We start from the raw sequence: 16,162 nt of genomic DNA, 5'->3' as shown, positions 1-16,162 counted from the left end.
GCCTCAGGGCACGTCGGCGGCCGCGGGGCCACGTCGTATCTCTGCCGGAAAGCGGCAGGGCGGACCTGTGAGCCAAGGAGGTACCATCGCCCGCAGGCTACGGCTCCAGGCCGCGGTTTCTCGGCACAACCGAAGCCGACACGGGACTCGTGTGCACGAGTCGCGATCTCGTTTGCACGCCGGGGTTTTTGCACGGAAGCAAGGAGGCACCGTCACAACTACCAAAAATGTTCTCGGCCAAAAATAGGCTAATACAGCACTCATTGGCATGAGTCTCTTTGGTATACGTTCTCCGGATCCGTATTGGCGCCAAGGGGCTTGGCGCAAAAACGCGCCACGTGGGTGTTTTTTTTTGCGGCAAAAAACCGTTTCTCCCCAAGATCCGTAGGCTGCCCGAAAAGACGGTTTACCGATCGTGAGGGAAAAAGAAGGTTTGGCGCTAAAAGAAAACGTCCGCGCTGCGGCTCCGTCTACCCGCCGAATTGGCTCGGCAAAACGTAGGCCAACACGGGACTCATTTGCATGAGTCGTGATCTCCCTCGCGTATGTTTTGCCGACGCGTTTTTGCACGAGGGGGTTTTGCACGAAAACAAGCCACGGGGACGTTTTCTTTCGGCGCAAAACCCCCTTTTTCTGCAAGATCAGGAAACCTCTTTTTCGAGGCATAAGGATCTTGAGGAAAAAGGGTTTTTTGCACAAAACCGTCCACGTTGCTTGTTTTTGCGCAAACACCCTAGTGAGAAAACGAATACACAGAAAATATGCCAATGAGATCGCAATTCATGCAAGCGGGTCCCTGATTTGCATATTTTTGGCTGAGAAAACTCATTCTGTAAATGCAGCCTGCTTGGTTTTGCGCAGAAACCCCAGCGAAAAGCAGACCGTCATTTGCATATTTGAGACCTTCATTTGCATATGTTTGGCCGAGAAAACTCGCGGGGTAAAGGTGTAGAGGTAGCCTGCTGGGTTTGGCGCAAAACCCCCAGCGCGAAAAACGGATACGCAGAAAATATGCCAATGAGATCGCGACGCATGCAAATGAGCCCCTCATTTGCATATTTTTTCCCGGAAAAAAACGTGTTGTGTCGACGTAGCCATACTGTATGGGCCCGCCTTGGCTGAAACGACATCCGCTTCACGGGAGAAATGACGGTTCTGGCTTAGCACACGTGTTGATTTTGGGCTAGCTCACGGGAGTCGATACACAGCCGACGGGAAAGTGTCTCTTCCTTCCTAGGCGTGAAGGGGGGGGGCGGTGAGGCTGGAAATTAAGAGGCGGTTTCCTCGAATCGTTACAGGAACAGGCTCCAAGCAGAGCTCACTGGACTGCCACACTCCAGACCTCCTTCCCTCCCTGAAAAGAATGACCTTATTCCATGACCAGGGTTCCCTCTAATGTTGAGCCATCCTGGTGCGGAATAAATTTTGTCGACTGCACCGAGCCATGTAGCAAGGTGCACTACCCGGGAAAAAACACAGCTGCCAGCTGTGCGTGCACTGCTAATCCGGTGGGTGGCCCCTGACCTTTAACCGGTGTGCAGACGGGAGTCCCTGACTTCTCACTTTGTGGGAGAACAAGGCGTACAGTTGCCATGGGGCTGGGGGGTATCAGGACCCGAACAGGACTTTCTAGAGTAGTGTTTTAAGACCGAGGAACACCACACCATTTTTTTTTTATGGGGAACACCAAGGATTTTGTGGGTTGAGGGAAAAAAAAAAGCCCCCGAGGAAAAGTTGTTGAAAAGAAAAAAAAAAAAGGAGCTGTGCCCCTTTAAAGGCGGCCATTTTGATTTCTGTCCTCTCCGCGGCACACCTCCGACTGCCCACCTCGATGAGGATTGGACCCCTGTGAGCGCGGGCGAGGCATCGATAGAGTCGACTGGACCGAGGTTATGCAAGGGGGTGCCCTCGGGTGGAGTGAGAATCATGTCCTAGACCCCGTACGACAATCGAGGGGGGCAGAGGACCACAGTGTCCTGGAAGTAGCCTTTGGCGGCTACTCAGAAGGCATTCCAGGGTCACCCATCTGATTCACAGCGCACCCGCAGCCAGGTTGGTGGTGGTGCACACCCACCCATGCCGCTGTGCATCGAATAAAATTGATTCTGCACATGGTTGGAAAAAAATCCGCACAAGAATGGAAAAGATTAGAATCCTAGAATACCAGGACTGGAAGGGACCTCGAGAGTCTTCGAGTCCAGTCCCCTGCCCTCACGGCATTTGTCTTTATTAAACTTCATCCAGTCGACCTCCAACCATTTCTCCAATTTGTCCAGATCAGTTTGAATTGTGACCCCGTCCTCCAGAGCCGTCGCCACCCCTCCCAGCTTGGGATCATCTGCCAACTTAATGGCTCTGTCTCCACTGGCATGATTTTCCGGAAATGCTTTTAACGGAAAAGTTTTCCATTAAAAGTATTTTCAGAAAAAGCCCGTCTACATTGGCAGGATGCTTTTCCGGAAAAGCACTTTTTCCGGAAAAGCGTCCGTGCCGATGTAGACGCGCTTTTCCGCCAAAAAGCCCCGATCATCATTTTCGCGATCGGGGCTTTTTGGCGGAAAAGAAATCTCGGCTGTCTACACGGGCCCTTTTCCGGAACAGTTTTCCGGAATGCCCGAACGGGAGCAGCATAGTTTATCCGGAAAAGCACTGATGATTTTACGTGAGATCGTCAGTGCTTTTCCGGAAATTCAAGCGGCCAGTGTAGACAGCTGGCAAGTTATTCCGGAAAAGCGGCCGATTTTCCGGAATAAGTGGCCCAGTGTAGACACAATCTCTTGTCAGGCTCCCTTAGCCGCTCCGGCGGCTGCCCGTCCGTGGGACCCTACCACAGTTGCGCGCCACCTGGGTCAATTTCACGGTGACGGAGTTTTCCACATTGTAACGGTCACAATTTCGGCTCCTGAAATCTGCTTCGAGGGGTGAGCACGGTGACCCGGAGAGGAACCGGGTGGAAGTTGGAACAGGATTGTAGGGGGAGTCGGGGACAACCACCCTTACATCTGTGCCGTTGCCGTTTCGGAAAGAAACACGGAAGGGTGGCAACTCAACGACCCCCCCTCTACAAAATAACCTTGTTCCCTCTCATCTTTTCCATCCACCTGCTGATTTTTCCCCACACCCGTGCGGAATAATTTTGTGGCCTGTGCACCGAGGCACGCCAAAATGTGCACCACCCATACAAACACAGCACTGCTAATTTGCCGGGCGGTGCTGGACTGGCTCCCGAGCACGCTGCTTCCAGGGGACCCGGTTTGCCCCCCGTCTTTTGGGTCAGGACCCCTGCATTGGAGGAACGCCGGTCCCCCCATGAAATGGGTGTCCGCGAGGATAAAAACACGCCAGAGACCACACTGCACGGCCCGTGGTGTGTATTTCGTGGCTGCGAATTTGGTAGGGCCTACACACGCAGGGGCTTAGCGTCACATCTTGCCCTTTCTCGTCACGGCTCCGGCTCCCCCCAAGCACCAGTCGCAACCAGTGGCACGTGGTCTGTAATGAGAGACGCGTTTCATACTCCACCGTCCCGGGACTGGCCTTTTTTTTCGCTTTCAGTCTGGCTCAGACCTTCTCTAGTGTATCCCCGTCGTCCGGCCCCATCTCCGTCTCGGGCGGAGGAACCGGGTTTTTTTTTTCTCTCCACGATCCTCCAACCGTTCCGATCTTTCCGCCCGACGTCCCTCTCCTCCCCTACCACGCTCCGGGATTCCTGCGCTCAGTTTATTTCTCGCGGCGGCTGGCTCTCCTAGGCAGCTCAAACTCCTGCTTGCTCCCTCCCTTCCCCTCCCCCCCTGCCATTTTTTCGGGCATGTTCGGATTTCCCCAAATTCTCGAGGCAGGTGGCAAGGGGCCGCAGCCACTCCTAGGCGACCGCCCGTGCGGACTCGGCGCTGTAAACCCTTCCGGGATTTTCGGGTTTTCTCGGACAGAAGGCCCCTTCTCCGGCCGCCTCTGGGTGGGGGCGGTGAGAGCACGAGTATTTAAAGGCGCAGTGACACATTTTTTTTTTTTTTTTTTTTTACTGGGCCAATTTTTTTTCCCCACCGTGCTTGGTGTTTTTTTTTAAGTATCTGGGAGAACCCTAGCCACGCCTGGCTGCTGGGGGGGGGCAGGGCCCACAGCCCCCACCGGGCCCTCTGCCCACATTGAAACATCCCCCCCTTAGTCACCAACTTACAGAGATCCTGGGGGGCTGCTCAGCTCCCCCCCCTCCACTTTAGGCTGGGTCCTGCCCCTTCCCCCACCCCCACACCCCAGCCTCGCCTCTTCCTGCCCCCCCTCCCCCAAGCTCCACCCCCTCTTCCGAACCCCGCCCCACCCCCACTCCACCCCTTCCTCCAAACTCCCACCCTAGCCCCGCCTCTTCCTGCCCCCCTCTCCCCCAAGCTCCACCCCCTCTTCCAAACCCCGCCCCACCCTCACTCCACCCCTCCCTCCAAACTCCCACCCTAGCCCCGCCTCTTCCTGCCCCCCCCTCCTCCAAGCTCCACCCCCTCTTCCAAACCCCGCCCCACCCCCACTCCACCCCTTCCTCCAAACTCCCACCCTAGCCCCGCCTCTTCCTGCCCCCCCTCCTCCAAGCTCCACCCCCTCTTCCAAACCCCGCCCCACCCCCACTCCACCCCTTCCTCCAAACTCCCACCCTAGCCTCGCCTCTTCCTGCCCCCCTCTCCCCCAAGCTCCACCCTCTTCCAAACCCCGCCCCACCCCCACTCCACCCCTCCCTCCAAACTCCCACCCTAGCCCTGCCTCTTCCCATCCCAACTCTCTCCACAAGCTCCACCCCTTCCTCCAATCCCCGCCCCACCCCCACTCCACCCCTTCCTCCAAACTCCCACCCTAGCCCCGCCTCTTCCTGTCCCCACTCTCCCCACAAACTCCACCCCTTCCTCCAAGCCCCCACCCTAGCCCCGCCTCTTCCTGTCCCAAGCTCCACCCCTTCCACCAAGCCCCGCCTCTTCCTGCCCCCACTCGCCCCGCAAGCTCCTCCCCTTCCTCCCACCCCAGGCCTCACCTGTACCCCACCCCTTCCCTCCAAGCCCCTCCCCACCTCTTCCTGCCCTGCTCTTTCCCCTCCCCCCCCCCGTGTTTCTCGCACGGGGCGGAACAGCTGATTGCTGGGGCGAGGGGGGAGGCACCGAGGCGCTGGCCGGGAGGGAGGCGCCGACCCGCCGGGAGGCACGTTTCTGCTTTGATGGGGGGGACGTTGCAGACCCGGGCGGCGCCTATCCCGTATGGAGTTTCTGGTGGGCCGCGAGCGAGTCCTTCCCCTTGTAGCTCTTCCCGCAGACGGCGCAGCGGTAAGGCGCCTCCCCGGTGTGGACGCGCCGGTGCACGGTGAGGGCCGAGCTCTGGCCGAAGCCCTTCCCGCACTCGGGGCAGGCGTACGGCTTCTGCCCCGTGTGCGTCCGCCGGTGCCGGATGAGACCCGAGCTCTGGCTGAAGCTTTTCCCACACTCGCCGCACCGGTAGGGCCTCTCGCCCGTGTGGGTTCTCCGGTGCCGGATGAGGCCGGAGCTCTGGCTGAAGCCTTTCCCGCACTCGGTGCACCGGAAGGGCCGCTCGCCGGCGTGCACCCGCTGGTGCGAGCTGAGCTCCGAGCTCTGCTTGAAGCCCTTCCCGCACTCGGCGCAGCGATAGGCCCGCTCCCCCGTGTGGCCGCGCTGGTGCACCACGAGGCTGAAGCGCTGCTTGAAGTGCTGCCCGCACTCCCGGCACCAGTAGGGGGCCTCCCCCGTGTGCACGCGCTGGTGCGAGGCCAGGTTGGTGCTCTGGGTGAAGCCCTTCCCGCAGGCGTTGCAGGTGTAGGGGGTCTCCCCCGTGTGGCGGCGGTGGTGCACGATGAGGCTGAAGCGCTGCTTGAAGCGCTTCCCGCAGGCGGGGCACTGGTAGGGCGTCTCGCCGGTGTGGATGCGCCGGTGTTTGCCGAGGTCCGAGCGTTGCCGGAAGCTCTTCCCGCACTCCGGGCACGGGTAGGGCCGCTGCCCCGTGTGGATGCGCTCGTGGATGATCAAATTGGAGGTCTGCGTGAAGCTCTTCCCGCACTCGGGGCAGCGGTACGATTTCTTCCCGGGCGCCGGGGCGGCTTCTTTCTCATCCGTTTGCTCCCCTCCCGGCGGGGGGGCGGCAGCCCCTCTCGCCCGCGGCCCCCGCCCCGCCGGGCGCGGGCTTCCCCCGTGGTCCTCTTTGGCCCTTCCCAAGACCAGCCCTGGCGGATCCGTGTCCTCCGGAGCGTCCGGCTGCTCTTCCTTGATCTCAATCACCATCCCGTCCCCCGCGGGGACGGAGAGCAAAGCCGGACCCGTCTCATGCTCTGTGCCGGGCAAAAAAGGAACAATCAGTACATCGGAGCGGCCAGAGGGTCCATCTCGCCCACAGTGCCCGATATCGGGTGCCCCAGAGGGAGGGATCATCCAGCGATCACTCCCCTGTCACTCATTCCCAGACACAGAGAGCAGAGACACCCTCCCTACCCATCCCATCGATGGACCTCACCTCCACGAATCTATCTAGCTTTTTTTTGCACTCCTAGTCTTCCCAACGTCCTGTGGCGAGGAGTTCCACAGGTTAACGGCGCGCTGTATCACGAAAAACGTCCGTGGGTTGGTTTTAAACCTGCTGCCCAGTCATTTCCGTGGGGGACCCCTCGTTCTTGTGGGACCAAGTCAATCACGTTCGCTTATTCATTAGATTAAGGGGAAAAGTCAATCACTTTTCCGTATTCGCTTTCTCCGCACCCATCATGACGGGATAGACCTCGATTCCCGTAGTCCTCTCTTTTCCAAGCTAGAAGTCCACGTCATTTTAATCTCTCCTCATAGGGTGTGTCTAGACCAGCGGGTCCCAAATTTGGGGGCATCACGCCCCCCTTTTTGATTTTTGAAAAACCCTCATGCCCCTCCCCCCCCCCAAAATAGCAGCAAAACTTGAGCAAAAAAAGGAAGAAAGGAAGGATCTGAACAGGGCATCAAAACTTGATGGAGGCTAAGTCGCCTCCCACCCCACCTGGAATTTTTTCATCCCCCCCACCACCCAGTTTGGGAACCCCATGTCTAGAATACAGCGTTTTTCCAAAAAAAAAAAAAAAAAAAAGGAGCCTTTTTTCGAAAAAAACGTCAGCGGCTTCTCGACTGCAGCCGAAAGAGTAAAAGTAAATCGAAAGAACTCGGCAGTTTTTTCGCTCGTGGTAAACCTCACTCTACGAGGAATAAGGCCTTGTTTTCGAAAGTACTCTTTCGAAAAGAGGCGCGATCGAACGCACGCGGGGCTTTTCCGCAAGACAGCGTCTAGACTCTCTTTCGAAAAGGCGGCTCGCTTTTTCGAAAAATCTGCTTGCAGCCGAGACGCTGTCTTTCGAAAGAGGCTTGTCCGAAACAGCCTCTTTCGGAAAAGGCTTGGAGTCTAGACGTCGCCAAATAGTTCTTATATCAAGGGGAAAAGTCAATCGCTTTTCCGTATTCACTTCCTCCACACCCGTCGTGATTTTACAGACCTCGATCAGATCTTCTCTGAGGGCGTGTCTACGCTGCAGGGCTTCACTCGAAATAAGCGACGCAAATTGAGCTGCGTCAATGGCGTAGCTCATTTCGAAATAGCGTAGTTCCAACCTGGGAGTGTCTACACAGCACTTCTTTCGAAATAGGGGTTACAGGAGTCGGTGTAAGAAGTCCTGTAGCTTGACAGCATTGTGACACTATTTCGAAATACCTGCCTCCTGCGTAGACGCGGACCGAGTTATTTCGAAATAGTGTGGCGCTGTAGAAGTACCCTTCGTCTTCTCTTTCCTAAGCTGAAAAATCCCCGGGTCCATCTAGACTATAGGCCACTGGTCCCCAACGCAGTGCCCACGGTGCCGGTCCCGGGTGTGTGGCGCATGCTTGGCCCCGCCCCCAGTCACGTGGCCTGTGGGCAGCCCCGCCCCTGTATGCCCAGCGCGTGAGCGGCCCCACCCCCAGGCGCCCGGCAGCCCCAAAACGTCGGGGACCACTGCTATAGGCTTTTGTCGGCAGACATTTTGTCGACAGACAAAGCATCTGTCGACAGAGCGTCTAGACGACAGCCGGTTCTGCCAACAAAGCAAGCCGCTTTGTTGACACGACAGTGTAGACGCAACGGACAGTGTAGATGCAATAAAGCCTTCTGGCGACAGAACTCTGTCGAAAAAGGCGTTATTCCTCGTAGAATGAGGTTTACCGCCATCGACAAAACTGCCGAGTTCTGTTGGCGTTATGTCGACAGAACTTGGCGGTAGTGTAGACGCAGGTCTAGTGTTGTGGACCAAACTCCACTTTTGTCGACAAAACCTTGTAGTCTAGACACACCCTTAGGGTACGTCTAGACTACAGGGTTTTGTCGACAGAAGTTTTGTCGACAGATACTGTCGACAAAGCTTCTGTCGACAAAGAGCGTCTAGACGACAGCCAGTTCTGTTGACAAAACAAGCTGCTTTGTCGACAAAACCCTGTAGTCTAGACGCAACCCTACAGGCAATAACACCTTCTGTCGACAGAACTCTGTCGACAGAAGGTGTTATGCCTCGTAAAATGAGGTTTACCAGCGTCGACAGAACTGCTGAGTTCTGTCGACGTTATGTCGACAGAACTCAGCGGTAGTGTAGACGCAGGTATAGTTTTGTCGACAAAACTCTGTAGTCTAGACACACCCTTAGAGACTAATGGTACGTCTAGACTACAGGCTTTTGTTGACAGAGAGCGTCTAGACGACAGCCAGTTCTGCCGACAAAGCAAGCCGCTTTGTCGACACGACAGTGTAGATGCAACGGACAGTGTAGATGCAATAACTCTGTCAAAAAAGGCGTTATTCCTCGAAGAATGAGGTTTACTGCCATCGACAAAACTGCCGAGTTCTGTTGGCGTTGTGTCGACAGAACTCAGCGGCAGTGTAGACACAGGTATCGGTTTTGTCGACAAAAGTCCACGTTTGTGGATAAAACCCTGTAGTCAAGACACACCCTTATAGTCCTAGCTTCACAACCTCCTGAGGCAAGGAGTTCCACAGGTTGACTGTGCGCTGTGTGAAGAAGAACGTCCTTTTATTTGTTTTAAACCTGCTGCCCATTAGTTTCATTTGGTGGCCTCTAGACAAAAGACGTTATTCCTCGCAGAATGAGATTTACCACCGTCGACAAAACTCCCGCGTTCTTTTTGACACCCACTTTTGTCGACCAAACCCAGTCGTCTAGACACACTCCCCGACTTTTTAAGCTCTCTTCCTCCGGGACCCCCTTCCAAACTCCTCGGCATTTTTGTTGCGCATTTCAGAACCTTTTCCAAGGCCAAGAGATTGTGTTGGAGACCAGGCGCCCACTTCTGTAGGCAGGATTCAAGCTGTGGCCGTCCCGTGGATTTATCTAGAGGTAATAGGTTATTGTCTGTCTTATTCTCAATCCCACCTCCCTACTGAACCCACTTGAATGCTTCATCTCCCTCCTAGGGCCGTTCTTATGTTCGTACACGTGTGTCTATATTTGCTCAGCGCTCTTCCTGCGAGCTTCCAGTGTGGTTCGATTTGCTCACTTCCTCCCTGCTAAGCTTTCTCATCCTTTCGTCTCACTGGCCCTCCCGACAGCTGCGGGGACAGAGAGGGGACCCAGACGGGAGTCGGTCGCTATGTCGAGGGACAGGGGAGCTCAGGAAGGAGAATGGAAAAAAACGGGGAAACGAAATAAACAGCTCAGGAGATGAAGCGTCAGGGGCTGAATCGATCTGGAGGAGAGAGGAGAGAAGCAATTCTGCCTCCATGTGCCGACCAAACACTCGGAAGTAGGGTCGCCAGATACTTTCACCAAAACTCCCGAACTTCTCGGGGAAAAGCATTGGTTGAACAAAAAAACGCGAGACCAAACTTGTTGAGCAAAAAACCCCAAAAAACCTCCCCCATTCTGTTGTTGCTCTGGAGGATTGGGCAGTGATAGGGTGGCCAGATACTTTCACAAAAAATCCCAAAGATGGAAGGGAAAAAAATTGGTCGAGGAAAAAAAAAACCGGGCATCAAACTTCTTGAACAACAACACAAAAAAAAGGGTAGCTGTGCCTTTAAATTCTCCCGGCTCCCCCCCCACGGCAGGGGAAAAAACACCCCCACCAGCCTTCCATCTGAGAAAAACAGGGTTTTTTACCGGACAGAAGACGCAATTATCGGACTGTCCGGGTGAAAACTGGACGCCTGGCAACCCTACTCAGAGGGGAAGAGGCAACTTAGGATGGGTAGGAAGCCACGCCCGATGTCAGCCAGGAGGATACAACATCTGCGGTGACAACGCAGATCTGGAGAGACGAGGCAGCAACGGGGGGAGCCCTTTTTGGGAACCCCAGCTGGGACGGTTTCGGGTCTCGCCTTCCCCAGTTTCTCACCTGGGGGCGTGTTCCGCCGGGGCCCCCTTCCCACAGGGTTCGGGGTGTCGGGAAGCCGCGGTTCTCGTCTCCGTTTCCTCCAGGAGAGCATGGTGGGTTTGGGAACGGGGAACCTTTGTCTTGGGAGACCTGGGTTGGAGATAAAATGGAAACGTAGCAAGAGGCGTAAGAAAGCTGCGACGAAGCCTAAGGGTTTCTTAAACTGAGTTCCGTGGCGCACACAGTCGGAGGTGTGCCGTGGAGAACAAGCGTTCAAAATGGCCATCCTGAAAAGAACAGGCGACTTTCGTCCCCTCCCTCCCACTAACTTTCCCCTCTGACCCTATATTTTTTTTTTTTTTTTTTTTGGCTCAATAACTTTTCCCCAGCCTCTTATTTTTGCTCAACAAAAAATCCTCGGTGTTCCTCATAAAAAAAATGAATGTTTGGTGTTCCTCCATCATAAAAAGTGGAAAAAACACGGGTCTAGCCTGCATTCCTCTCTCGAAAGAGGAATGCAAATGCGGGGACTCGAAAACGCAACGGAAGCGCTGGTTTACACCTCTCGCGCTTCATCTCTTCCGCGCGCTTTTTTGGACGAGAGATTTTTGGGGGGGATAAAAAAAAAGGAGTCTAGATGGGCTTCTGTCGAAAAAGAACGCCTTCTGTTTCGAAAGAACCCGGCAACCTCATTTTTTCAGGAGTAAAGCGTCTTTCGAAAAAGGGTGGGTTTTTTTTCAAAACAAACTCTTCCGGAAACGGGCTCGGATGAGATGATGCAAACAAAGCGCGAGAGGTGTAAGCCAGCCCTTCCTTTGCGTTTTCGATGACCCTCCTTTGCGTTCCTCTTTCGAGAGAGGACTGCAGTTCGAGTAGCCGTACAAGGGGGAAGTCCAGGATGTGAAACTGAAAAGAACTGAAAAGCGGGGCAAATTTCTTCCTCCGCGGCTGACTTCCTTTGGCGCAAATGTGGGTCGTCGGGGTTGGGTTTTTCTGCCCGACGGAAGAGCGGGGGATGGAAGGACTTCCAATGCGTCGGTCCCTACCCGCGCCAAGGACTTCCGTGCGGGATGGATGCATCTAGCGGGGACGCCTTGTACCTCCAGAGCCAGGACAGATCTGGGCGGGACGCCGATGGTGAACGGCTTGCAAAGGTTGTTATAGGTTGGCGGGAGGAGAGGGGGTTAACCAGGGACGTAGCCCCTTAATGGTAGCGCTACCAACCCAACATGCCGCCGGCCAGGGTGGGACGCCGTAGGTTCCTCGCCCCAGATGTAAAAGTTGGGGGGACACCTCATTAGCATCTCTCCTCTATGCCCGCCGATGCGCTAGAACACACACACGGTGCGGTTCCTTCCGTGTGCGGAATAAAATTGTAGATGTGCGCCGAGGCCGGTGCGAATGTGCACCACCAGTAGAACAAAAACCACTTCGCTTGCCAATCCGCGGGGCGGCCTTGGACTCTTTCCTGGGCGGCCGCACAAGTGCCCGGCTTACGGGGAAGGCTGCTCAGCCTCTTTAGCCACGTGCAGCGCCTTGCACGTCTGCGGCACCTTCACGGGCGCACACCAGGCCACTTGGTACGGCCCAGGAAAGGAGACAGCTGGCTGAGGGGGGCATGGAAGGACCCTTCCCCCCCCATTCTGGATGGCTCACACCCGGCTTTGACAAAGACTCAAGGGGTGGGGGGGGCCTAAATTTTTTTATACCCTTCATCTAAGGGTGATGCCAAGAGAATCGGACTAGATTGCGTCTGAGCAAAGGAGGCACTTGATGAATTTCAGGAGGTAGTTGCAGGCTGGCTCCACCCCAGAAGGGGCAGGGTCTGAGGTGGAAGGGGGGAGGGGTCTGAGGCGGAAGGGGCGTGGCCAGAGGGGGAAGGGAGTAGGGGTCTGAGGCAGAAGGGGCGGAGCCTGAGGGTGAGTGCGAGGGGTCTGAGGAGGAAGGGAGTAGGGCTCTGAGGCAGAAGGGGGTGGAGCCTGAGGGAGAGGGGGAGGGGTCTGAGGCGGAAGGGAGTAGGGGTCTGAGGCAGAAGGGGGTGGAGCCTGAGGGAGAGGGGGAGGGGTCTGAGGCGGAAGGGAGTGGGGGTCTGAGGCAGAAGGGGGTGGAGCCTGAGGGAGAGGGGGAGGGGTCTGAGGTGGAAGGGAGTAGGGCTCTGAGGCAGAAGGGGCGGAGCCTGAGAGGGAAGGGGAGGGGTCTGAGGAGGAAGGGAGTAGGGGTCTGAGGCAGAAGGGGCGGAGCCTGAGGAGGAAGGGAGTAGGGGTCTGAGGCAGAGGGTCGGAGCCTGAGGGGGAGGGGTCTGAGGAGGAAGGGAGTAGGGGTCTGAGGCAGAAGGGGCGGAGCCTGAGGGGGAAGGGAGTAGGGGTCTGAGGCGGAGGGGCGGAGCCTGAGGGGGAGGGGGAGGGGTCTGAGGAGGATGGGAGCTGGGGTCTGAGGCAGAAGAGGTGTGGCCTGAAGGGGGAGGGGTCTGAGGCAGAAGGGGGTAGGGGCCAGAAGTGCAATGGGGCGGGGCCTGAGGTGTAAGGGGGCGGGGCCTGGGGACTCACCTCCCCCCCAGAGATGTCTGGGCCCGGAGGCTTTCCATGAACACACAGCAAAGGGCTCGGGGCGGCCGGCCCCACCGCTTGGGGGCCCTGCGGCTCCGGCTGGGTTTGCTTCGGGGGGCCCCCGGCTGACCAGCCCCGGCCACCCACCGCCAGCCGCCGGCGTGCCTAGGGGTGGTGCGCCCCTGCCTGGGCGCACGGCCCAAAATTGATTCCGCCCTCGGACCGAACCCCACCCGGCACGTCGGCCGGACACTAACGGGGGGTCCCGCCGTGGCCGGGCCCCACCGGCCCCCGGGGCCGCGTCTCGCCCAGCCGTGGCGGGTAGGGGAGACTTTTACGGCGCCCCCCCACCTGCCGGAGACGTCCCCCTGGATCCGTCCCCCGAGGCTCATGTATCCCCCTCCCCCAGCACTGGGGAGCCGGGGCTCATGTACCAGCCCCCCGGACACCCCACTCTGTGGCTGGAGCCCCCCGAAATCTACTAGCCTGCGGCGTGTGCGAGGACTGCGGGGAGGGGTTTCCCGGTCGGGGGCCACGTCCGGGAGGGGGTTTATTCTTCTCACCTGTGGGCGCTCCCCCCAAAAGATTTTTCCGTGGGGCAGGGCCCCCCCCCCACAAAAAAGGGGCCGGGATTGAGTGAGGCCTCTGGGGTGGGGCCAGGATGGGGAGGCGGTGTGGGGGGAGAAGGGGGCTCCATATTGGGGTGCAGGCTCTGGAGGGGGGGAAATGAGGGTTTGGGGGTACAATCCGGGTGTCCAGGCTGGGGGGCAGTGCCCCACTGCTGGGTCGGGGAGTTGTCCCAGCACATGGGGGGGGGCAGAGGGAGACGGCCGCCGCCGCCCCCCCCCCCTCCGGCTACTGCGCCCACAGATCCACCCACCCTCCCGGGTTCACTTTCCAAACCTGGGGGCGGGTATAGGGGCGTGGGGGGGGGGGAATCTCTCGGGACGGCTTGTGGGTACACCCCTTCCCCCCCAACCCACGCCGGTTTAAAACTGCGCAGCGATCCCCCCTCCCCCGCGGCGACAGGTGGGGAAACTGAGGCACGGCCGTCCCCAGGAGGGTGGGGGGGCGATTTTTTTTGTTTTACCTCTCTCCTGACACTGCGCCCCCCCCCCCAAGAACACCCTTCCTCTCCCTGCCCCCCCCCCCCCCCAGCCGGGTCAGGTCTCACCTGCAGGCTCCGGGGTGGGTCCAGCAGCCCGCGTGGGGGGGGGGGGGAGTTACCGTGGGTCCAGGGTGGGGCAGGAGTGGGTCCCGACGCACAAAGCAGCCCGCAGCATCTGGGAGGGGCGGGGAGCGCGCACTGAGCCAGGGCCCGGCGGGGTCTGCCCCCCCCCCCCGACTCCCAGCTGATCCAGCCCCTTCCTGTGCCCCCTGCATACCCAGCCGGGCTGCGCGCAGCGAGGAGTTCCGGGGGGAGGGGGAGCAGCGTGTGCAATGCCCCCCCCCTTTTTTCCTGGCGCCTCCCCCGGCTGCAGGGACGATCAGAGCCCCCCCCCCCGCCTTCCCACAAGGCAGCCACGCGAGCATGCGCAGTGCCGCGGCGGACGCCTCTGCCCTCAGAATCTTGCGTCCGGCTCCCTGCGCGGAATTTGCGCGGGGCGCGCAAGGAGGAGCCACAGGCGGAGGAGGGGGGGGGCTTCTCTGTGCCAGGGCGGAGCCCCCCCCCGCCCCCTCCCTGCCCTTGAGGCTTGGCACTTCCTAGCCCTGGAAGCTGGGCCCCGCCCCCCTTTAAAAATAGCCCCCCCCCCTTGGTTCAGTGTGAGTCCCCATGTTCTCCGCCCACTGGGGCGGAGGGCTGGTGAGGTTCAGCCAATTGGAAGCCCCCCCCCTTCCGCCCCCCTCTCACCACTCCGCCGTACTGTCCTCCAAGAGTCGGGCCCAGCGGTCCCCACCTCCCGTTTTTCCCCCCGGGGGCGGCCTTTCCCCCGATGGCCGCGGCGTGTTTCGGGAGGCGAAGGAGCCCTTCCCAGAGCGACCCATGGCAGGGCTGGGCGACAGGCGGCCCCAGGGCCGGATCTGGCCCTCCTTCCGGACCCCGGACCGCTTTCTATGGCTGGCGTTCTGGCCAGGCCGCCGAATTTCCGGGCGGCGGGGCCCCTTCCGAAACGGCTCCTGCTCGCAGCCTTTAAATCGCTGTCACGCCGCCAGGCCACGCAGGAGAGGTGGGGCCGGCCGCCGCGAGCCCTTCGCTGTCTTTTTAATTTTTTTCCCCTGACAGATTTGCCCCAGATCTCTAACCGGCCCCCCTCAAGAATTGAACTCCCAACGCTGGGTTTAGCAGGCCAGCGCTCAAACCACTGAGCGATCCCTCCCCGAAACCAGCGGAGACGTCGGGAGGCGGATTTGAACCCAGGACTCCGTTTGGCGACCAGCCTGCCCAAGGGAGGGAAAAACAGGAAGTCTGGCACTTTAGACTCCTCAGCCAGCCTGACACTCGCAAGCCTCCGGCCCCACTCTCAGGGGTGGCTAGCCGCCAGCCCCGCCCCTTCCATCCCAAGCCCCGCCCCTTCCATCCCAAGCCCCGCCCCTTCCGGGGGTGGAGCCGGTTTGGGACCACCCACCCAACTCATTAAGCGGCCCCTCTCTGAAAATCACGGCCCACATCCTGCGTTCGGCGTACCCGCAAACTAGAACGGGTGCCCATTCTTTTTGGCAGATGAAAATTTATCCCGCACCGGAGGCCCCCTTTGTGGGGGACCGTGGCCCGGACGTGTCATGGCGAGGAGTTTGGGGGGGGCTCTCAGGGTCCCCGCCAGGGAGACCCGCTCAGGTTTCCCCCCTCCTCCGGGGGTTGCCGTCTCAAAACGGGGGAGCCAACCCCGTTCACGCCAGGCCCTGTCCGTGACAAACTCCTGGGCCTTTTTCAACCGCGGTCTGGGAGGCGCCGCTGCCCTGGGTTCGTTTGTCGTTAACGGGCGCTGGATTTCGACCCGGCGGAAGCCAGAATCCTCCCGAAGGACCACGCTCGCACACAGAACCAGGCACCCGTTTTTCCGGTCCCCGGTTTTGCGCCGAGTCACGCCGGCTCCTTCGGCCGCCTGATTTCCCGAAAAGCCATCCTGCCGGATGGGAAACCGAGGCGCTCGAAGCAACCGCTTTGTGGAGCCAGTCATGTCAACGTGGTGGTCAATTTCAACCCCCCCGCCCCCGCCCCGCAACCCCAATAGCGTAGGGCAAACCTCACTGCGCTTTTTGGGGGTTGTTTTGTTTGTGTGTAGCACGGGCCGGAGGGAAAAAACGCACAGGAAAACGTTTGTC

The 16,162-nt window shown here is 58.8% G+C and overlaps 1 long non-coding RNA gene across 1 annotated transcript; it reads right to left on the bottom strand.

Moving 5' to 3' along the window:
* Positions 1–6,321: 6,321 nt before the first annotated feature.
* On the bottom strand, positions 6,322–14,591 carry LOC142823183 (uncharacterized). The gene is made up of 3 exons (XR_012898477.1): positions 14,284–14,591; positions 10,374–10,502; positions 6,322–9,370 (listed from the first exon to the last, which is right to left on the bottom strand). It is a non-coding gene; the product is annotated as an uncharacterized LOC142823183 (long non-coding RNA).
* Between the last annotated feature and the right edge of the window lie 1,571 nt (positions 14,592–16,162).

The sequence above is a fragment of the Pelodiscus sinensis genome, chromosome 32, assembly GCF_049634645.1.
Source record: "Pelodiscus sinensis isolate JC-2024 chromosome 32, ASM4963464v1, whole genome shotgun sequence".
Classification (NCBI taxonomy): domain Eukaryota; kingdom Metazoa; phylum Chordata; order Testudines; family Trionychidae; genus Pelodiscus; species Pelodiscus sinensis.
This window is presented reverse-complemented; position numbering and strand designations above follow the sequence as displayed.